This window comes from Pezoporus wallicus, unplaced genomic scaffold (assembly GCF_028554395.1).
Source record: "Pezoporus wallicus isolate ANWC-B61680 ecotype Strahan unplaced genomic scaffold, APGP_CSIRO_Pwel_v1 contig_6846, whole genome shotgun sequence".
Lineage (NCBI taxonomy): Eukaryota > Metazoa > Chordata > Aves > Psittaciformes > Psittacidae > Pezoporus > Pezoporus wallicus.
In genome coordinates this window covers 495756-520262 of record NW_026636461.1, presented here as the reverse complement: position 1 = coordinate 520262, position 24507 = coordinate 495756, and positions in this window count along the sequence as shown.

The following is a 24507-nucleotide window of genomic DNA, read 5'->3' as shown; positions in this document are numbered from 1 at the left end:
AAGTCATGTTATTTTCCCTTTGAAATCTCTAAGGATTTTCCCTACAGCTTTTAAAATCATTTTTCTCAAAAAAATTATATTAACACATGAACAAATTTAGGAATAATTTAGATTTGTGCATCATAATTAAACCTTTGGGATTGCTGTAATTCAGATTCATAAATTGAAAGTTCAACTGCTTTGATCTTAGTGCTTAGTGCTTAAACTTTACACATTTATGATGTCAGAAGAATCCTGTAACTACATTAAACAGTCTCTGATCTATCAGCTCCATTTTATGACACTTAATACCTCCTCCAAAAGAAAGCAAAAAAAAACAACTCAAAACCAACCCTAACAAAAAAAATAAAACAGCACCTTCAAAGATATAAAGAAGTTGGTCTCAAACAGCATGATGTATTGCCATGCTGTTTGGTGTTTTTTTTTAAATATCTTAATTAATGTTCATAGAATCATTGAATGATTTACGCTGGAATGAACCTTTAAAGATCACAGACTTCAGGCCCCCTGCCATAGACACGGACATCATTCACTAGACCAAAGTGCCCAAAGCACTATTTTTTGGATCAACCAACCAACCAGTTCCTTATATATCTGTTGATCCATCAAACCCATTTCTCTCCTGTTTATTGGCAATTTATGTTGTGGGGGATCATATCAGAGGCCTTACAGATGTCCAGGTAGATGACAACCATAGCTCTTCATTGGTTTGCTGATGCAGTCACTCCATCGTAGAAAGCCGCTAGGTTAGTCAGGCAGGATTTGCTATTGGTGAAGCCATGCTGGCTTGCTCTAATCACCTCTCTGCCTCCCATATGTTTTTACATGTCTTACAGGAGGATCTGTTCCATGATCTTTTCAGGAACTGAAGTAAAGCTGACTGGTTGGTAGCTGCCATGGCCTTCCTTTCTACCCCTTTTAAAAATGGATCTGGTATGTCCCTTTCATTCAGTTACTAAGGGCCTTCACTTGACTGCAGTGACTTTTCACATATGATGGTGAAAGCTTGGCAACTACATCTGCTATTTCCTCAGGACCTTGGATGCATCTTGTTAGATCCCATTGACTTATGTATTTTGAGTTTCCTCAGGTGATCTTAAACCTGACCTTCTCCCACAATGGGTAATATTTCATTCTCCCAGCCCCTGCCTTGAGATTCAGGGGTTGACACAGGAGGGAAGAGAGACAACCACTGGAAACTGAGGCAAAAAATTGTTGATTATCTCAGCCTTTTCCATGTGGTTCTCACGAGCTTTCCTATTTTACTGACTGGAGATATACATTTTCTTTAATATTCCTTTTCTGGTTGATATACCTGTCAAAGCCCTTATTATTCTTTCAATCCCTAGCCAAATTCAGTTCTAACTGTTCTTTAGCTTTCCTGATCCCACCCCTATATATCTGGGCAGTGTCCCTGTATTTTGCCCAGGATATACATCCCTGGTTCCACTGTCTGTTTTCTTCTTAGTCTTTAGTTTGATCAGGAGATTCTTACTGAGATATGCTGGACTTAAACATGCTTACGGACAAAGAAGGATTTAATACATAAACCCTTAGGCTCCTTTCCTCAAAAAGGTGATCAAACATTAATTTTTTATAAACTTGGAAAATGTTCCAAAATGTACTTTTCAGAATAAAGTACAGTACATTCTTCTTTTTTTAAATATTGATTTTATTCTTCTTTGCAAAGAGGCCAACTTGCCATTTGAGCTGACTTCAATTAAGCCTTGAGGCCAATAGACTTCAATCCAGTAATGTATTTCCAAATACCATGATTCAATGAAGCAAACAGAGCACAGGAAAAATAATGCTCAAAAATTGCTCCTACAATTGCTCAAAACTTAGACGATCATAATTTAAAGGCAGCTAACTTATAGGAAAACTCAAATAAGTAGTCACATGAAACAGTTTCCAGTGTACAAAGTGATTGTGAACTTTTTCTCTGCCTTGTCTTCTCACAAGGCACAGCTTGAAAGCTGTTAAAACTAAAACTTTTATAGGTGATTAGTGCCATTGTATTGAGATATTGAACAGTCAGAATGTCAGGTCCACAGGATCCCAGAGATCCCATAGATTATGGCTGAAACCTCAAAGACCATTAGTGGTCAAACTCATGAATCAAGTGTAACTTCCAATTCTTAAATATGCTTTAGTTGCCCATGGTGTTAAATGTATTTTAAAGCCTAAAAGATACAGCCTGAAAGTATAAGAAAACACTCCAAAATAAAAGAGAACAAGCCATTCTGAGCTGTGTCTATTATACTTCTTCATTGAAAGTCAAAACATACCACAGTCCCACACCGCTTGTTGAAATTATTCTGGGCATACACAAAAGACATATTCCCAGAAATAGGAATCAGATTGTGAATGATTCAGTAACTAGAAAGGAGATAAAATTGGAGAAAAATGTGAACTTCACTAGCAGTTTGGCCAGCTTTACTGAATATATAGTTATATTTCACATTTTGGAAGTATTTTCTGCTCGACTAATGGCTTATGAAATGCCAGTATTTTCAATTAATATCTTCATGCAAAATAATACAGTATCTTCTTCAAGACACTAAAATGACATTAGCTTTTAATATTTTTATCAATTTAATTACATAGATATATTGATTTCAAACACAAATTATGAAATTATTTCAAAATGAAGCTCTCAATTACAGAATTTGGTACATCTTAGGAAAACCGTTTTCTGCTTGCTATGGGTATATATCCTACAGAAAAACAAAATCCATTGTAAATGAGAGAGAAGTTAATGGAACTGTTTCCCTTCTGACCAAAGAAGAAGAATGCACCAATAATTCATGGCTAACTTCCTGCAAGCAATCCCATCTAAACCCCAACTCCTTTGCTTGTCATACAGGAAAGTGCTAAAGCTTCACTATTTGCTACTTCCTCTGTGAGCAAAATCCTGACGCTTAAACTCTGTAACTCATAACAACTGCTGCAGAATCCCACTAAGAACCCACACAGAGAGCTTCAATAATAGAAACTAATCAGACCTATTAACTTTTAGCTATGTCTTCATAACTCTAGCTATCATAAACCCTGAATACTTTTTCCCAATATAAATTCTCCCAGCATTATTTTTCTCCTCAGCTAATACATTTGTATTTTACATCAATGCTAACTATATTCTACTGATAAACTAATAATTCAAAAGGTACCCACTCACAGTATATCCACAATAGAAATTGTTCTTTTCAGAGACTGTAGTAACAGGACAAGGGGTAACGGGTTAAAACTTAAACAGGGGAAGTTTAGATTGGATATAAGAAGGAAATTCTTTCCTGTTAGGGTGGTGAGGCACTGGAATAGGTTGCTGTCCTGGGTTCAGCAGTAGCAGTCATGTTTTTTTTTTTTTTTCCTTTGTGCTAGCTGGTGCAGTGCTGTGTTTTGACTTCCAGCCTGAGAATAGTGTTGGTGAAGTCGATGTTTTCAGTTGTTGCTGGGTGATGTTTACCCTGACCAAGGACTTTGTGAGGCTCGTGCTCTGCCAGGGAGGAGGGGAGGCCGGGAGGAGGCAGAGATGGGGCACCTGACTCGGGCTAGCCAGGGAGGTATTCCATACCACAGCACGTCATGGCCGGGGTGGGGGGTGACTGGGAGTTACCCAGAAGGACACGGGCTTCCGGGTGGAACTCGTCTTCCCTGCCGGTGGTATGGTATTCTCTTCCCTTGTTATTTTCCCTTATCATTGTTGTAGTTGATAGTAGCGATGGTGATTTGTTGCTGGACTGTTCTTGTCTCAACCCGTAGGAGTTGCACTTTTTTTTCGATCCTCCTCCCCGTTCCTCCGGGAGTGGGGGAGAACCCCGGTGGGGGGGGGGACACGGACCTTGATTGTTGTCAGCTCGGCACCACTCACTGGGAGTGAGTGAACAAGTTACCTGACTGGGTTTAAACCACGACAGTTGCCCAGGGAGGTTGTGAATGCTCCATCCCTGGCAGTGTTCAAGGCCAGGTTGGACAAGGCCTTGGATGATATGATTTAGCGTAGGGTGTCCCTGCCCACAGCAGGGGGTCGGAACTAGATGATTTTAAGGTCCTTTCCAACCCTAGTGATTCTATGATTCTATGATTTCTTTGCTACTACTTGCAGAAGCTAAATGTGGTTGTTGTTACATATTTTGTGTGTCTACTTTCAAAAAACTCTATAGGTTCATTTGAAATGTCACTTTAAATGAACCTGCTTTTAAAAATATAAGGAACACCTACCACTTCAAGATCAATTTCTCTTAAAGTTATGTTGGATTAAATCCTGATAACAGGGTCTAATTTTTTTTTTTTTTCCTTAGTAGGTGGCAACCCCCAGAAGCTTAGTAGAAAGGTTTTGTAAGTGTTAGAAGGAAAATGGAACTGCCAAAAAGGAATACAGGCAAATTATAAAGTACTATGGCAAAACTTCACAATAATAAAAAAAACCCGAACATTTAAAATTTGCAAGTTTCACTGCACTGACACTCAGCAGAGCTATTCAAATGTTCTTGGTTTTTGCTCCTTTTTTTGTGAGTCATGCTGCCACAATATTAAGAAACTTTAGAAATAAAATTTGCTCTCATCCAGTACAAGACTATCTATCTATCTAGTTGATTTCTTGTAATTACTTGAAAAAGTGTCTAATCTGAAATTCAGAAATTAGCATGTTCCCTCAGGTCAAGTCTTTGTTATATTACATCTTTAATATTTGCTTTTTGCTAATACACATTTTCCTATCATATCTACCTAAAAAGGAATAAGAATTATATTTGGCTTCTCATTTTAAAAGTTAAATAGTATCTCCAAAAACATGCCTGCAGAGGACCCTTAAGCTTCCTTTTGTTGGCCTATATTTGCTACTTCAGCAACAAGTAAATGATGACTGTGGACAAAAAGGTTTTGGTCTGCTAATCCCTTTGCACTTTCTGAAAACATTTGGGTAGAAAGGTTAGGAAAATTGTTCCTTTTTGTGTGACCCTCTGCCAAAAGATTTTTACATGCAGGTTGCCTTAGGCCCAAAACACAAGCAGGTTTCAGTTTGTTGTGAGACATAAGTAACACCCAAGGGAAAAGGACAGGATAGAATCATATGCACACATTGCTAATTTGGTATTTGAAAACAGCAGTGAATAACAAAGGATTTTCTCCCTTTCTTTCTCTAACCCTTCTACCTATGGTAAATCACAATGCAGTAAATTATATCACAGTTCTCACCCTACACCAAATCTGGTATTTCTTGGCATGCTTACTCTTCAGAAAGTGCCAAACCACATCAGTGGGGCAGTCTAAAGTCTAAAAATCTGAATTCCAGATTTTAAAAATAATAATCTTAGCAAAAGTATTATCTGTTTGATAAAATCATGGTTTTAGACTAGGCATAACCCTGCTCTGTTACATGTCAAAATCCTATGCTGCCTTCTAATTAGATATGCAGAGCATCAATATGTCCATAAACTAAACAGACATAAAAGACCATTGTGTGAATCAAACAGTGGAACAATTGGTATTTTTTCAGGTAGTACTGAGAATCACAGATACAACAGAGAAAGAATATAGAATAGCTTGACCCTGAAGAGTAGGGCACAAACTATACTGAACGATTTAATGTAACATCTAATAAAGTATTCTCAGTATATATAGTATGATATATATATCTTTGAAACCTTTCAACTTTGCAGGGGTATGCTGTACATTTGACAAAGATCCATTGGGGTTCTTTTGTCTGCATTTGACATATTCATTTTGAGTCAAATGTGCTCAAAATTATTCAACAGGAAATTCTTCTTCAGAGAGATTGCAAGTTAGCTATAGTTCCCTTGGAGATCAATACATAAAATCATAAAGCTTGAACCAGTCATTGAATTCATACAGCTCAAAGAAAATGCAGGCCACACAGACAGACATACAAATAATTTCCATTTCTGATGACACTAGAATAATACTTTTGCACTTCCTCAATTTCACACATACAGCTATTGTTTATAGAAAATCACTTCAGGAGTCAGTTTGTAAGGCATTACTGTAGATTTTGGTATTTTAGAGGCTGAGAGTAGTATATTATAACAACTGGGAAAAAAAGATAGCTTGTTCAGCTTGTAATTTCCTTTTGTTAAAAATAGGATTGCATAGGTGACAGACAAGATCTTGACTTAAAAATTGCTTCATTTCTTGATTTCCTAAAATGTTGGTCTGTATCACCCCTCTGTTCTGCTCTTCCTTCTACTTGCAACATGACTGAATTATGAGATGAATGGAGATTTATATGACTGAGGGAAGTATAGAAATGCTTTGGCTTATATCCTGGTCTTACTTGCAAATGACTTCTTCAGGAGTGAACAGGAATAATATTTCATATAGGAAATAATTTTGTATAAATTCTGAAGTATCTGGAAAGGACAGCTAAGCTACTTAAGTTGTACAGCATGGTTATTCAAATGCACAGATTTTCCTTAGAGACACTAATAAAGCCTTTTCAAAATTTATAATGTAGGTTTTCTCCATAATTACATTCTTGTGACATTTCTAATTATTTTACTGCAACAACCTAATTCCCTGTTTGACAGCCTTACCATATGTATTAATACTGCCATATTGTATATGGCCTATAACCCTCAGGCCCCTGATTTATTTTCTGACTCTTGTCACTCCATCATTATTTTCTGGAGCAGTGATTCAGTTTGCACAGACACAGCAAGAACAGGTCTTGTGGATGCAGCTGGTTTTGAAATCAAGGAGGAAAAATTTCAACTACAACTGTAGAAGGAAGGAAAGAAATGTAAAATGCTGTCCTACCACAGTAGCTAAACCAGGCTTCATAATTATATCCAGTGTGGGGAAATATAGTTTAAAAATTATATGCTGTGCATAATGTCACAGCAAAACATATATTGTTTGTTGTATGCGTCTATTGGATTTTTGCAACTCACTGAAAATAAATATAAATGATGTTGTTTTCACAATATTAATGAAGACTTGATAACTTTGGCAATATAGGAGTTAGCTTCTTTTCTTTCTCTTTTGTCTCATAAATCTTGCTGAGAAAGATGTAGTTACTTCAATACATTGTTGATTTTTACACCACCTTTTCGGCTTGGGATAATGAGTTACAAAAATGATATTGATCTCATACAAGCTAAGTAAATCTTCCATGACCTTGTATTTTCTTTGGTTCCCCCTCACTCCATCCCTTTTTGTTTGCTTTATGAGTTTTTCTAATACATCCTAAAGTAAGCTGCTTTTTGTATACAAATGATTCAAGCAGACTGAAGATAAAAAATAAGCAAAACATGTTACTTAAATGCTGCATTGCAATAAACTTCCCTGTACAGGTCCTCTAAGTTCAGGTAAACTCAATTACTCAGTTGCTCAATTATATTCTTATCCATGTATTGATGTTTCTTCACTCCCATCCTTTCTTTTCTTCATGAACGAACTCTAGGAAAAAAAATAAAAGAAGAAACATTTTAATCCCAGCCTGCATAATAATGTCATTTTGATCTTCCGTAGTGATTCTGCAACTTAAATTTCCTTCCAGATGGATGAAAATAATAGTATTATTCCTTTTGATGGAGATATTATTGAGGATGTATTACTGCCCATCGTCATAAAGCAAACACTTGCCTTGCTACCCTATTTCCATTGCCAGACCTTTTTCCTTTTCACATGAAATCTCAGTAAGGGTTCCAGGACTTCACAGCAATAGAAAGGACGAGCCTAAGAGTACAAAAGTAGAAACGAAGTTTAATTATCTGCTACAAATAACAAACAAATACATTAAATATCCAGGCATTTTCTTGAAAAACAGAATTTCTTCTACATTCATGAAAGCTTTTTCTCCTTCCATCAGCAATCATTCCACAAAAAACAGTATTTTCTGTAATCTTTAACTACTTGATAGGCAATGACATTCACCTATATCTTATAGGAGTTTTATAAATACTCTAGTGGAAAAATTCTTTGGTGTGGGGTGTTGAGTTAATCACAGGTTTGTAACAGTCTGCTCATAGATAAAAAAGAATATTTTCCAAACTTCCCTTATTGAACTTAACCAAATTCCATATCAGCACTACTTTGTTTTCTTCCCTGAACTCTAAAATAAGCCTAGGGGTTTCTGCCATTTTTTTTCTTTCTAACATGATACTGGACAGTATGAGATTTGAAATACCAGCGCATAAGAATTTATTCTGCCACCACTAAGTGGGATGAGGAGTCAGAATTTTCACATTTTGCCTCTGCTTGTTGAAAACTATTGCTTTATTCATTTATTTATTTGTCCCTCAAAGGCTACATGACACATGAAAGTACTGAGGAAAATTTGAATTATATTGAAATTTAATGTTTTCATGCTGTTGCTCATCTATGTTTCTCCTTCTAAAAGTAATGCATCAAGACCCTTGGTCAAGAGCAGAACCAAGTTCTTATTCCAATAGGGCTTATTCCAATAGGACTTACCAACAGACTGTTGCAGATACGATGTAGGAAAATATAAATAAACCAAGCGGGATTTTTTTATTTGCTTTTTCTTTTTGTTCTTATTTATAAGTCTGACTTTTTATCCTTCCTGATAAAACTTGAAAATAATGGACATCCTCTAGAATTTCCTGTTTCTTGGGATTTTTTTTTTTTTTTTAGTGGCAGTATATATTTAAACCTTGGGCAATGACTCGGGGCAAAAGATTTTCTAATGTGCACTTAAACCCATCAAGAGCAAACAATGCCTCTAGAGGAGTAATTATTTGCAGAAATAAGGCCACAAGCATTTTTAAGCAGCTTTATTGGAAAATTTTTACATCATTTTAATATATCAATCATTAGAAATAAGCAGTATTATTGCCACTAAAAGGAAGCTCCATATTCACAAATGACAACTCTTAGCTCACTAAAATGCCAATGCTGAAACTCCAGAACAGCCAGGCAGTTTTAAAATTACTGAATATGAGCAAAGAGAGTTCTAAGCTGACACTATGGAACAGAGAGAACAGGTAGACCTTGTTGCCAAATTGTCATATCTATTAAATAAAAATAGAAACAGGGTCAACATCAGGCACTAATGTTCACATCATTACTTAAAATGGCCACTTACATTTCTTCAGTCTAGTGGCCATTTCCCCCTTCCACAATGTTCCCACTGCTGTTATTGGTAGGTTCATTTGTTCATTGACCAGAACTAACATAACATAACTAAAAACTGCTGTATCATACATTGCATTTTGCTCTGGTCACAAAGTTGCCAAGTTCAGCAACTAGAGTGAGACAGATATATTTTAAACTGAAATGCTTCATTTTCATGAAATTCCGTTACACGCTTTTACTAGATACATACTAACCTGTTTAACTTGTCTGGATAGATCCATGTAAATTTAAATGACTTTTAATGATGTTCACATAAACAAAGTACTCTACTAGCCCAGCACAATTTCAGGATGAGAGCCCAAGCCTTTTACCTGCATACATTAAATAAAGTTTTGCTGTGTTCTCTTTTGCTATTAAATACTTTACATAGAGATTACTTTAATCATACTTTGCTTGTGATTATGCCTGTTGTACATTGATTGATACGCATATTATATACAGAAATTGTTATGGAGATACAATAGTATTTCATATTAAATTCTTGATTGGGAGAGAAGAGTGTTGATATGTACAACTTCTTCGACTGTAATGATCAGTCCCATTGCTTTTTGTGATGCACAAATCTTACATGAAGATAAATTTCTATAGGGGAAGAGTAGACTAGATGTATGATGTCAGTTTCAGGAACAGTACCTTTTCTGAATCCGTACTTTGGTTATATGAGTCACTAATTAATGGGGTTTTTGCATTTTCTTAAGACTTGACAGTTATACTAAGCTTAGAGTTTAGAAGAATAAACCCAGTAAATTCTACCAACTTTCTAAGGTAATTTTTCCACACTATAAAAAGAAGTATTTTTTCCCAGTTAATTCTTTAGGAAAACAGTATCTCTCAAGGGTACATTATTTTCATTTTTATATAAAAATACACAATGCCTGTTTTACATACTCTCCATATCCTGAGGTAAATCTAAATCCCATGAAGTGGTTGACTCAGGAGAAAAAGCCGTATCAATCTTCTGACATTGAAACAATGTAAAAATATTAAATATTCCTTCTAGGTTCAACATTTACGTCAATCTCCTTTTATCTCACAGAGATTGTTAAACTGTTATATACTGCCACTTTGCATACAGACATATAACAAATACCACACAAAATACCTATGAGTTATAAACATATAGATATATAAAGTATTTCAGAATTTAATCTGTAGACCCAAAAATTCTGATTTCTAGATCTGCCACTAGAAAAATGAAGAACTGCTAGTCCACGTGGGTGGAGTCATAACAGTACACTGTGCTCATTGCTCATGACACAAGAATAACAGGCTACCATACTGATTCTCCACCCTATACTACTAATTAGGAAAATGAGATGAGATAGCATTGTGTGTTATGCTTCACAGCAGTAGAATTGTTCAAAGTATTCAAATAAAAGGTACTATTTGCCTTGTTCTTTCACTGGACTACATCCTGAGGTTACTCCTTGAGACTGGAAGAGGATGCATTCATTTAAATTGCTAGTCACACTGAAAAAAGCCACGAGGATTGGGGAAATTTAATAGTCTGCATCCCCGTTTGATATTGTTAAGGCTTAAATGGTGATTTTAATGGTGTGTTTATGAAAGGTACAATTTTAAATACAAGTTCTAGTTAAATTAATGTCAAATGGAATCTTGCTTTAATTAGCAGTCAATGAAGATACAGAAACTACTTTATGGAGACATATACCTTAAAAAAAAAAAAAAGAAAGAAAACAAATCTACAGTGCCTTTCAAAAAATTTTTTATTGAACAAATGCCATAGAAAAATAACCTCCATTTTGTTGAGTGTGGATCACCTCATTTTACCCAATATAAAGGAAGCAATGTCTGGTAATGCAAGTAATATTATGCAAGCTGTTGATTTAAAAGGTCTGCAAGGTATACTGAGCTATCTTTGCCTTCACTAAAATAATTAATTTCAAAATAGGAATTTTGAAATTAACCAAAACAATGTTTCTTTTAAAACTTGCTATTACTATGTTACTGTTGTATGTTGGCAGAGAGGCATTAAACTGAAAAGAGTAAACTTGTGAATTCACAAATTCTCAGTCCTGAGCTAGGCTTCAGATAATAGATCTGAATTAAAAACTAAGAAACATTCACAAGGCAGCAAACAAACAGCCCCCCTTAATAAATATTAACATACTTCAGCCAAAATTATGTGGGCTTTAGGCACTTCAGTATCAACCTGCAGTCCTGAAAACCTGAATTAGTGGTTCCTTAGCCTGGATTTCTGATTACTAAAGGCTGATTCAGTTGAATGAATTTTTAAACTCAGCTTACCAAAACATACAAAGAGCTGTGGAGTCAAAAAAAAAAAAAATAAAAAAATCAGCATTATCTCCCCATCTGCTGGAAAAATTTGTTTTTTAGAACCAGCTTCTCGCTCTCAGTACCTACCTTCCTTACCAGGTGGAATTGTCTTTCCTTATTGCTGCAGATCCTGGCATTTCTCTGATACTATGGTAAACAAGGCTCATTTAGTGCCATAAGACTCAACTCCACACCATAACTTAATGATGTCAGGTACTGTAACACACCAATATATAGTATAACAGATCTCCTCCCAAACCCTTGGACACACTTGTACTCATTGGACTTTCTTTTCCACATTCATTTGAAACACTACGCTCAAATTTTCTCTAACTCCAGCTGTTTTGACTGTACCATGTTTCATTTCACTTCATGACTCCACCACCCCTTTTCACCTACCTCCTTAGCTTAATGTTCAGAGAATCACAGACTGGTTTGAGGTGAAAGACACCTTTAAAGATCATAGACTCCAAGCCCCCTGCCATGGACATGAATATTTTTCACTAGACCAAGGTGCTCAAAGCCCCATCCAACCTGAACTTGAACAGTCCCAATGATGGGACATTCACAATCTCTCTGGGCAACTTGTTCCACTGTCTCACCACCATCATTGTAAAAAAAAAACCCACTCCTATATCCAATCTAAATCTACACTCTTTCAGTCTAAAGCCACTTCCCTTGTCCTGTTAGTACAGGCCCTGGTAAAAAAGTCTCTCTCTGTCTTTCTTGTAAGATCCCTTCGTAAATTGAAAGGCCACAATACTGTCTCCTCAGAGCCTTCCCTTCCCCAGACTGAAGAATAGCTACAACTGCCTCAGTCTTTCTTCATAGGAGAGGTGTTCGAGACTTCTGAAGATTTTCATGGCCCTCCTCTGGACAAACTTCAGCAGGTCCATGTGTTTCTTGTACTGAGAACCCCAAAGGAGGATGCAGTACTCCAGCTGGGAGCTCATAAGAGTGGAGCGGGAGAATCACCTCCTTGACTTGCTGTTGGATACACTTATTTTTATGCAGCCCAGGTTGTGATTGCCTTTCTGGGCTGAATACAAATATTTCTGGTTTACATAAAGGACCTTCCACTTGGTCTTGTACACTATGCACTTCATATTGGCCCACTTATGGGACCTGTAGATGGCATCCCTTCCCTCAAGCATACCTTAGACTATTTTTTCCCCATTTCTTTAACAGGTTGCATAAATGTGACCAAGAAGTCAGTTCCCATGTCAGGTAGAGAGGCACTTGTTCCTGTGGTTCTTGGTGTAAAAGAGAACTGCAAAAGAAGAGGACATTCTCACTGAAACAGATGAAATATGCTAACAATTGCATGAACGTCCTTCATCCTCATGACAAAACTTTTGAGCAGTTCAGCTCTTTCACCATTAAAATGGAGAGAACTGTGAATATCCATCTTAGGAAATAAAGAAGAATTAGGTACATTAGCTTACCAAACAAGTATCAGACAAATGACTATGAAATAACAAATCAAACTAAGAGGTGACAAGAAAAAAAAATCAAGAATACAAAAGTACATGCCTGCAAAGGAACAAGCATCAGATAAGTATATACAGCCTTAAAAAAAATGCTGAGAACTGAAAAGTTCAATAAAGGCAGGTACAATAAGGGGCTTATGAAGCTGGAACAAATTTTGCCTTAGCTTCAGATGGTCAACTGCTGATCAATAAAGCCAGTCATTACAAAATTTGTTTGGTGTGAAGTTTCTGAAAGTAAATTATGGATGTTTCCTTATTGCAATTTCCTTACAGTCCTACTCCTCTTATTCAGACAGTCTCTGGTAGTTTCAAAAATAATTATCATCCCAAAATTTTAATTTTATAATTACTTCACATTAAGTCCACTTTTTATTGCACTTTTCAGTGCTCGGCAGATTTCCTGAGATTGTATATTTGTCCACATTTTACCTGTTCCTCTGCTGAAATGTTTTACTTTTATATGTTTCTGGATCTCCTACCTGATTTAGACTTATGATTTCATATTGAGTTATTTGATTTCTACTCTGCTAAGATTTAGTTTATTCCAGTGGGTTGCAACTGGTATAAATGAATTTTTAACTTTTGCTGGAATGAACTGTCCTTCAGTTCATAGATTATAGGTTAGAACTTCAAAATAAAAAGGTAATATTTATGAAGCATCTGCTACTTGCAAAGTGGAGCAGTTGTGTTGAACAGTGCTTTAAACTTTGTGTGTGATCATATCCCATAAGTTTCCCCTTCAGCTGTCATTTGAGATCTTGTGCCTGTTTTCCAAGGCTGTATTATATAAAAGCTGAAAAGATGAGCTAGTCTGCCTTTCTAATAGAAATTTAAAGTTCCGGGTTGTCACACATGATTGCTGCAATCACATGTGCTCAGAAGGGAGAAACATAAGGAAAACAAATCAATAAAACCTCAAAATTTAATTATTCTTATAGAAGAGTCACTAAGTAAAATAATTGAAGAAATATAAAGAAAAAAAAAGTTCTATTATTTTTCCTATGTCCCCTTCTCTAAGTTTTGTATAAAATGTGCAAATATACTATAAACCTTAAATCTATGGAAGCTGTACTCTGTACTTGTGGGGTTAGTTCAGTTTTAAGCAAGCAAATATTTCTCAAAGATATTTTCAAGTTGGCAACAGAATAAGAATTGTTCACCAGAATAAACTATTTGCTGGATGAAACCCTTCTTTTTAAGAAGTTGTTTTGATTCTGCTGTGTTTGCATGTTCATTTGTTTGCTTTTAAGAAGGAAATCAAGGGCAGTCATTGCAGGATATTTCAGCGTTCTCAGTGTTTATCAACATACAAGTGACATACACCTCTATGATTAAGTCCTCTGGGTTTCATACTTGCACTCTGAGCCAATCTGCTGTGCAAAGACAGTTGCTGGACTTCCATAGAGCAATACCTGAAACGTTTTGTAACTTACTGTGTAAAAGAATGGGATGAGTGAGTGGCGACTGTCAATACCAAGCTGTGCAGATGTGCTCTAAAATGTCCAGGAGCTAAGTGGGATTTTCCTTTGCCATGTATTTTCTATTGTATACATATGCTGTGTTTCATTCTTTTCATGCCAGCAGCTATTGCCTTCTAGGAAAAAGTATAAAACCAGGAAGGAAAGGGCACTTCAGTATTTTGCCAGTAAAGAAATCGCAGGACCTGGATGAGAAAGCAAGTGGTCAAGTGCAAAAGAAGATGATTACATATCAGGAGTGAATGGCTGGGAGTTCAGCAAGAGGAATGACATCTGCCAGGAAAATAGCTCCAATGGTCCTTCTGCCCAGCTCACGGTCTTTTATTAAGATTATCCAGAGGAGTAGGCTAGTTAAAAAGTGCTCTTATTATCACTATCATGAGTTTTGATTGCAGGGTGTAGCTCAGCATGTGTTGTTTCTATCATGGTTAAAGTTCACTTCTCAAGACTCTGAGTGGCCCTAGCCACAAGGAAGAGACCACCACATAAAAACAATGACCACTGATTTCTGAAGATTATTTAAATATCATATATATACAAATATTACCCTTTGCTTCAAACTGTATATGAGTAATACAGTTATGTCAGCTTCTGTGAGCTGGTGAGTGTGGAGCATAAATACGTAGTTCATGTGCAAAAAAAATGCCTTAGCAATCCCCATGCCCACCTTGGCCAACGATTTGTATAATTTTCTCAAGACTTACTCAAATGCTTTTTCCAAATGAGAAAAAAAAAAAGAAACAGCGACAAAAAACAAACCTGCAACAAACCTTGGAATTGGAAAGTCTGCATGTTATTAAAAAAAGTTCTTTAAATTCAGTCTTGACTGCTCAGTTAAGGGTAGGATTATGAAAGCAACAGATTTTCTATTAAAGTATTTATAGAATGAACTAATCGCTTTCTTAGAGGAAGTTTCCTATTTATTCTGTTTGGGAATGGTAACAAGAGGGCTTGAAGGAACACTTAACCTTTAAAATAAGGAAATTAAAATTCTTTACCACATGCTGCTAAATACTAAAGCTGAAGTTTCCTGTCTTAATTCACATAATAATGTCATGCAGAATATCTGTCATAAACTCCAAAGTTATTTTTTTCCAATATACATTCACCCAACCTGAAGAGGCACCTTAAATGTTGTCAGCTCATTCTACTAATGAAAAAGAAACAAACACTGAAGTACAAAATACTGGAAAAGGATAAACTGCATTTCAAACACAATTCCCTTTGCAAGAGGAAAAACATTTAAGTAATTTGTCATGCTTTTTTGCATGCTTGTTTTTCTCGTCAGAATACAAGTGAACAGATTCCTTAATGAGCCACATTTGTTTTATTTAGATGATGTTTATGCAGTGCTTTGAACATGTAAAGTGCTATGTAAGTGCTCAGTATTATTCAGGCCAACCCTCAGTCATTAATCAGCTAGAACTCTCAATAGACTCTTATTACTTGATGCCTGATGTAGTCTATTCTCATACAAGATAAGAGAAGTAATTTCAAAATTATACCCCATCTAACACTGTGACTTACATCTATTAAATTGTCGCCATAGCACAGGGAAGCAGAGAATAAACTCCTCTTTGTCAAAAAAAATAAAAAAAAAAAGAATAAAAAAAAAGGAAGAAAGACCTGGTCTGAGGGACTTTACAGTTATGATTAAGGATCCAGAGTACACTCACAGGTCACAAGTTCAAATTCAGTCCAGGTCACTAATGGCTGAAAATCATAACCAGTTGAAGGTTATTTACCTGTCCGTATGAAAATACCTTAGTATTCTGAGCTTAAAGAGAAGAGAGATCTGTATATTGAATATCACCATGACATTAGGTAGTACTTACCTTCTGGAAATTGCCTCAAGACTCAGATCTTCAGTGCAAAGCACTTCTGGTTCCAAACCAACACAAATTAAATTCTGAATTAGAACCTCCTAGGTAAAGTTAGTAGAGTCTTGGAGGTTAAAAACCAAACAGACAATGAGAAAAGCATTATTAAAAGTCAGAGGAAAGTATATTAAAAATATTACACATTTGTTTCTAAAAATAAAGGAACTTGCTGCCATTGGCAAAGGAAGTAGCTGCAGTACCATTCTGACATCCATACTGCCCTTATTTAAACTACAGGTAAACATGCAGCAATCAGGAGGAATGGAGAAAAAGAAATAAAATAAAAGACCGCTCCTGAAGAAAAGGTTAAAATAGTACATCAGATTCTTTTGCAGTATCTAACAAAATGTACCGTGCCTCATTTTTTGACATCTCACAGAATGTGTCTTCCACAGAGCATTCTGGGTCTTTAGCATCAGTTCATTATGATGAACATTCTTGCATTTGAGTTTGGGAAACTTTTCAAGCATAGAACAGGGATTGAAACAAACTGAAAGAATGAGTAGCTGTCGTGGTTTAAACCCAGTCAGGTAATTCGTTCACTCACTCCCCCCCTTCTTTCCCTCCCCCTACTCCCGGAGGGACGGAGAGGAGAATCGAAAAGAATGCAACTCCCACAGGTTGAGATAAGAACAGTTTAGTCACTAAGGTATAACACAAATCACTACTGCTACCACCAATGATAATAATGATAAAGGAAATAACAAGGGAAGAGAATACAACACCTCAGCACCCGCCGACCGATAACTTGCACCCCTCCGCCCGACCAAGCACTGACCGATACCTCCTCCAACCCCGCAGTCTCCCAGCCCTTCCAGCTAACTCCCAGTTACCTCCTGGGCATGACATGCTGTGGTATGGAATACCTCTTTGGCTAGCTTGGGTCAGGTGTCCTGTCTCTGCTTCCTCCCGGCTTCCCCTCCTCCCTGGCAGAGCATGAGGCTCACAAAGTCCTTGGCCAAGCCAAAACATCATTGTTATCAGCTCTCTTCCCAAGCCGAAAGTCGAAACACTGCACTGCACCAGCTACCAAGAAGGAGAAACATGACTGCTACTGCTGAACCCAGGACAGTAGCAATAAATCAGTAAGAATATGTGTTAGTCAAGATTTTAAATGAGCTTTATAAAACCGTAGAAGTTTCAGTTATGTATGCAATTTACTGGTTAAGTTCTATGTAATTAACTTCTCAAGTACTACTAAAGTTTGCCTCATGGTCAGAGGAAGAAAATATTCTTCAGAGGTCTGTTTTGGGACTCAATGTACTTGCATCTGATGCAGTGAACAGAGAACAGTGAAATAAAGTTTGTCGATATTACAGTTACAGAAAAAAATATTTTGGCTCAAAAGAACTGTATGAGAATTCCACAAAACTCAGAGAATACCTGACTGAATGAAATTCAATGTGGAATAACACTGAGTAAAACATAACTGTATACAGACAAAAGTAAAGTCTGAAGTAAACATCACTCAAGACAGTTATGGTGAATAGGTCTCTCAAAATTTCAGTGTTCAGCACTGGTAGAAAAAGCATTCAGAATTATTAGGAGAGGAGAGAAAAAAACAAAAACAGAGGAAAAAGAATCACTTGGGTACAGCATAAATATTTTGAATTTGAGCATTTCTGATATGATGATGATGATGTAAAGAAAAACAACAAAGGCAAACAAAAGTTTTAGACTCCTGTACAAGGACAACATCAATCAAGTAGGAGCTCAAAAATGAAAATTTGTGGATGAATACAATGTAGCTTTATATCACAATTAGTGAGATATGGGGAGAAACAAACACATCACTGTTTTCCACAATTCACTGTTTTCCACAGTGCATTAATTAAGGGTCAAGAAATGAAATAATCAGGTACTAGTTTAAAGCAAACAGAAGAAAACATATTTTCATGTAACTTATAATCAAATTGTAGCACTTACTGCTGCAGAATATTGTGCATGTTAACAGTTAAGATGGGTAAAAAAAGCAATTAGACATATTCATGAGGAAAAATATCAAAAGCTATTAAAGACAAAAATACATCTAGTCAGGAAGCTTGTACCACTGACTGTTGAAAGCTGGAAGTTATCAAGAAAATTGTCTTAATACAAAGTTATCACCTTATAAGGAATTTATAGGCATGATCCAGGTGGAAAACCTCAGGTAAGCTATAGTTTACAACAGTTCTGTATGATGTAGTAACTTAAAATGAAACAGAATGGAAGAGAAAGGAGCTTGTTTTATTCTAGATTAAGGAGTAAGGGTTTTGTGGTTTTGTTGTTTGGGTTGCTTGTTTAGGTGTTGCTTTTTTTTAATCTTACCTGAAGTAAACATTATTTTGACAGTAATGTATGTAAAAACCTAACTAACTTTAAAATAAATTTTATATCAGTCTTGGTACTTCTTGATGAAAGATCAGCTTGAAAGAACTCACGCTTTGCTATAAAGTGCCAAAATCCAAATGTGAATTTAATATAGCTTGAGTAAGATCAAGGTGCAGGTAGGAATCTTAGCTCAGTGATTCCACAGCACATAGAGAAGAAAGACTGTAAGACCCATTTCCAGAAGTTCATACTACCAACCACCACTTGACTTGTCTTGACATCAGTATTTATTCCATGACTCAAGGAGATCAGCAGATATCACTGTTGAAAAAATTAATTTCAAACAGACCCATTTTCATTATCGAAAGGTGATGCTCAAGCTCCTTTCTTCCCAGTTTACATCATACAATAATCTAAACTTGCTTCTGTACTTCAGTGACTTTAAAAACTGTTACTTTCATCTGTTGCCATTTCCCATGGTCAGTCCTCAATGAGAGATTATTTTACACCCCATTACCTTCAAGTTGAACTTTGACTGAAGTATAGCTGTTATGAAACCTTACTCAAAGTTACAAGTTTTCCTATAATTTAAACAAACTGAATGCATTTTTATTCCTTGGTACTTTCTCTGGCCCTGCCAGTTTATATGACCATAGACTCTCATCATTGCAGTTAAAATGAAAAAGGGTTGGGCTTTGTTTTGGTTTGTTTTTTTTAATTAGATTTAATTGAACTACTTGTGAACCTACTGCGGATCACAAATGACCTAATCATTTAAGCTTGATTTTAAGAGTTAGTTTTAAGTAAGTGTATCAGATTAAATTTTTTTTAAGCCCCCAGGATTTGAGCTCCTAGTCTGGCAATTTAACAAGTCATAAAGTCTCCTGTGCCTTGGTGACATGCTGCAAAATGATGCTGCCTTTTCCACAAAGATGCTCAATTGAATTTAAACTAGACAATAGGGAGAAAAAGGTGTGTTGCAATAGGCTCTCTTACTGACAGGATTTTTAATTCATTTATACTTTGAAGCCTGAAAAGTCTTAGCAAACCAGAATCAAAATAGTCTTGAAGATCAAAGCTAGGATATTTAAATACTATTTCACTGTAACACTAGTGCTTTGAGCTAACTTATATTAAAAATGGAAAGAAAAGCAGCCAGAGAAAGTATTTCTTTGCATTTCCAGATGGGATTTCTGCCCTGGGTTTATACATATCTTTTCCTTTCCAGATGACCAAAAAGATAATAGTTTCAGATTATTTTAACTAAAAGGGAAGTTTTGAAGACATTCGCAGCATAAGAAGGAGAGTATCCATGCAAACCAATTTTTTTGTACCACCCACCATCACCAAAATTGCCAGGTTGCAGCCTTGCAGCCTTTAGATAAATGCTGCAGCCACAGAACAAAATTAGCTGATTTTTTTTTTTTTTTCTCCTGTGGGTTTCCTACCTGTTTATTTCCTTTCTGTACCAATATTAACTTGGATGGCTGATGTTGTGAGTTGTTTTTCTGTGCTCTGCAGAGCTAAAGGTGCTGATCTGTAGAAATCACTTTGGATAACATAAAAAAAAATCCTAATACAGAATAAAGATAGGTACCAAACCCAACAACCCTTAGACTCTTTCTTAGCTCATTTTACTCAGTTTTCAAGTGTACTATTCTCAGTCATGTCTTTTGAAGTGAGCCAGAAATCTTCAAATGAATAGCAAATTTATCAAACATACCCTTTCAGGCGTCTTAGAAAATGAAAGATACATTCAGCAGCTGGATCTTCCTGGGGAGGCAGGAAGGAGTGAAGTCATAAAATTGCCTCATTTAAGGCATGTGTTTGCACCAGTGCTGAAAATGACTTTTTAATTTAAAATAACTGTTAGTGAAGAGTTGGAATACCTGCTTGCACTTATTTCTCTTCAAGATCAAAGAATTAAACAGCATCAAATGGAAAATGTAAGAAAATGCAGCTCCCGAACACAGAATCCAGGTGACTCCATATTGTCACCTTCTTCTGTGACGTAAAACAAAGACAAAAAGGACTTGAATCAAGACCACCAAGACATTCTGGACTGGTAATCTGAACTATCTGGTGAAAGACAAAAGAAATATCACTGCTAGGTTTCTGAATACAGCCCTTCTAGCTTGTGAAACAAATGCTGATATATATATGTATATATTTCTACAAAAAAGTACTTTCTTTATATGGAGAAAAAAATGCAGAATGACAGAATTTTCAATCTAAAACCAACATTTTTGTGTGATTTTCTCCCAAAGGCTGCAGAACTAGAACCAAAAGTAGATTAAAACAAATCAGTCATTACTTATCACCCACTATTCCTGGGACCTCTATCAATGACTGGCACTGTGCTTTCATTCCCAGTACCACTACGTCAATCTCATAAGAAAACATGCTGATCAGCAGAGCATACGGTCATCATATATTCAATACCATTTTTTCTTAATTAAAAATACCTCCAAATCAACAAGAGTCAAATTTCTTTTTTTCATTAATCTTTACCATGTTCTCCTATCATATTCATAGAGCATGCTTCACAGTTTCTGTTAAATAGATGCAGTTCGATCTGAATCAAATAGCTTCAGCCGTGTGAAATACACTGAGTAAATGAAGTGTCAAGAATAAGCGGGGCTGTGTTTAGTCTATGCTTAGATAGGATGCTGTGACCCTAGCTTTGCCGGCATGCCATCCAAGCAGGACCTTCAGGGGAGCTGACAGTCTTTCTATGTGTGCCTGCAGGTATCCAAACACTGTGGTGCTGTACTAATGGCATACTGTGCCCCTAGGTAGGCCTGCGAGTTCTGCATGCTCCAGAAATTTTACATTCACTCCCCAGGATCACAGGAAAGATAACTGAGGATAACCAAAATTTACAATACTGATATACTCAATAGGCTGAAGATAATCTTAGAAGCAGAATATGCACCATGCAGCAATTTCTTTTCTGTTACTAACATCAAATAAAGTCTTGGCTAACAATGATAAATTCAGATTTCTGTGCATTTTATGAAAAGAAGAAAAACCCTCCAAATCTTGTACATTAAACCAGTGAAAATTTGGTACTCTAGAAATGACAGTTGTAGAGACTCAAACAGTTGTGAGAGGTTAATACGACTAATGAAGTCATTCCAGGGGAGCCTGAGAAAGAAAAAAAAAAAATGTTTTCTTATAACAAAGATTTAATTCAACACTATTCACTGCCTTTGTTAATCAGGAAAATTTACAGCATACAATTATGCTGTTATCTGTTAGGAAAACGTCTTTTAAAGTACTCCCTTAAAATTGTATATTACTGGTTTTTGTATTTACTTAATAAATTATTTTTGCATAATTTTGGATATGGTCAGTACTACTATTTATTTGGTCAGGATTCGTTCCATTAGGATGCACATATGAAACAGCTTCATACAAGAGAAACTGTGAGAACTTACCACAGATCTCAGAGGTAGTTCTCAAAAGAGAAACTGCACCTAGACTTCAGCTTAGTCATGAACCTTTGGAAAAAAAACCAAAACCAACAAACAAATGATTAAAACTCTGTTTTTGTAATACTAACTGTAGATGCTATTGGACATACAGATTCTTGACAGTAAAGGAAGGCCCATCACCAGCATGCCTTCATTTTCTCCGTGATGAATTTTTTAAGTACAGCGTATTTTTCTGTGCCAAATCCCAAAGGATGGCTTAGATAGGTTCCCATTCAGTCCAGGTCTTTCTAGAAGTCTTCTAGACACTATGACTATACCTAGTTCTGTTATGAGCAAAAGAGCCTCAACTTGGGGAATTTTTCTTCATTTAATTTCTTGTCAATTAACACCGGTTTCTCATCATTGATTTGAGTACTGGGGAGAAGGGGGACCAAATAAAAAAAAATAATTTATTTTCTTTCCCCTTCCTAGTCTTAATTTTGCTCATGTTTGACATAGGCTGCACACATTCTATCAGAATTTCTTTGGCAAAACAACAGGCAGCACAGGAGTCCAGGAATGCATTGCTTTTTATCTGCTACTTCATGCTTATCCCTGGTTCTCTTCTACTGCTTTGGGCTTCTGCATTTTCCACTGCTCTGGCATGTGTTGCCCATGGGCCAAAGTGACTCAGGAGGGTCCCTGTCTCCCAGTATGGGTAACCCACAGCTATGGTCCTTCAGGGTCGTCTCTGTCACAGCATAGGTCACCCATGGACACAGTCCCACAGCAGACTACCTGCTTTAACTTGGTTTCTCCACAGGCTGAAGTCCCATAGGAGTGTTCCTGCCCTGGAACCCACAGGTCCCAGTATGGGTAACCCACAGCTGGAGTCACTCAGAGGTAGTCCCTAATTCAGTATGGGTCACGTGTTCCCAAGTATGTCTAGCTATGCCCTTAGCTGCCTCCTCATCACAACTTTTCTGCTGAGTCTTTCTAAGACCATCACCCTCTGCAGGTTTCCAACAGTAGCCAGAGCATAGCCAGCCCCTCAGGTCTACTGATTTTACTTAAAAATATGTGAGCTGGGGTACCATGGGGTCCGCTGTCAGGCTATAGTTTTGATAGGCAATGGGAGCTCACACCAGTGTCGGACTGTCTGGGACAAGCGTAAGGCATTTCATGGCCTCCTTTATACAGGTCACCTCTTCAGCTCTTTTGCTCCAAAACCCCTGCCATTTATACCTGGTACAATACCAGTGGCTTTAGAGATGAGTATTGATATTGACCATGTCCTGGGTTCAGCAGTAGCAGTCATGTTTCTCCTTCGTGGTAGCTGGTGCAGTGCTGTGTTTTGACTTCCAGCCTGGGAACAGTGTTGGTGAAGCCAACCATGTTTTCGGTTGTTGCTAAGTGATGTTTACCCTGACCAAGGACTTTGTGAGGCTCATGCTCTGCCAGGGAGGAGGGGAAGCCGTGAGGAAGCAGAGATGGGGCGCCTGACCCGGGCTGGCCGGGGAGGTATTCCATACCACAGAACGTCATGGCCGGGGTGGGGGGTAACTGGGAGTTTCCCAGAAGGACACGGGCTTCCGGGTGGGACTCGTTTCTTAGCCGGTGGTATCGTATTCTCTTCCCTTGTTATTTTCCCTTATCATTGTTGTCGTTGGTGGTAGCGGTGGTGATTTGTGTTGTACATTGGTTGCTGGACTGTTCTTGTCTCAACCCGTAGCAGTTGCACTCTTTCGATCCTCCTCCCCATTCCTCTGGGAGCGGGTAAGGGGAGAGCCCCGGTGGGGGGAGGAGGCCCTCAATTCCTCTCAGCCTGGCACCACTCACTGGGAGTGAGTGAGCAAGCTGTCTGGCTAGGGTTTAAACCACGACAACCACAATAAAGTTATGTGCTGTAATACATATTAAGACAGTGCAAAAGCCCCTTCATCTTTCTAAGTCTACTGGCTTATATTCCGTCCTATAAAATATAATGGTGCTTTCAAATCTTCCAGATGTCTTTTGGACCTCCCTATTCAACTAGCTGTCATATTTTGTGATGGCAGTCTTATATGAAACCAGGACAGCATTCTGACTTTTACTTTTGCAGGTAGCTTTAACTGTCAATCAATCAAAGGTAACCGCATTAATGAAATTCATAAATAAAGCTAAAGCAGAATGAATGGCAAACACCTTCCTGCAAAAACAATAAATAATATTTTAGAAGTTATTATAAAAACACAAGCTTAGAAAAACAAAGGGAAATTTAACTTGGAAAAGTCAAGCTAATGCCTCTGAGAAAAGCAAATCTGAAATGCTGGCATTTAACATGACATCTTTGAGAAGCCGTAACATTTGCAAGAGGCCGTGGACTGATGATGGAACTGAACATAAGGGTAAACCATCCTGAATTAGAGACATAACAGTCACTTTTCTACACTCTGATGGAAGATAGGCACTATGCTGCAAAAAGGTACAGCTGAATTTGAACCCTGCAAGCTGCTTTGAAGACTGCTGTATAGAAGCCATT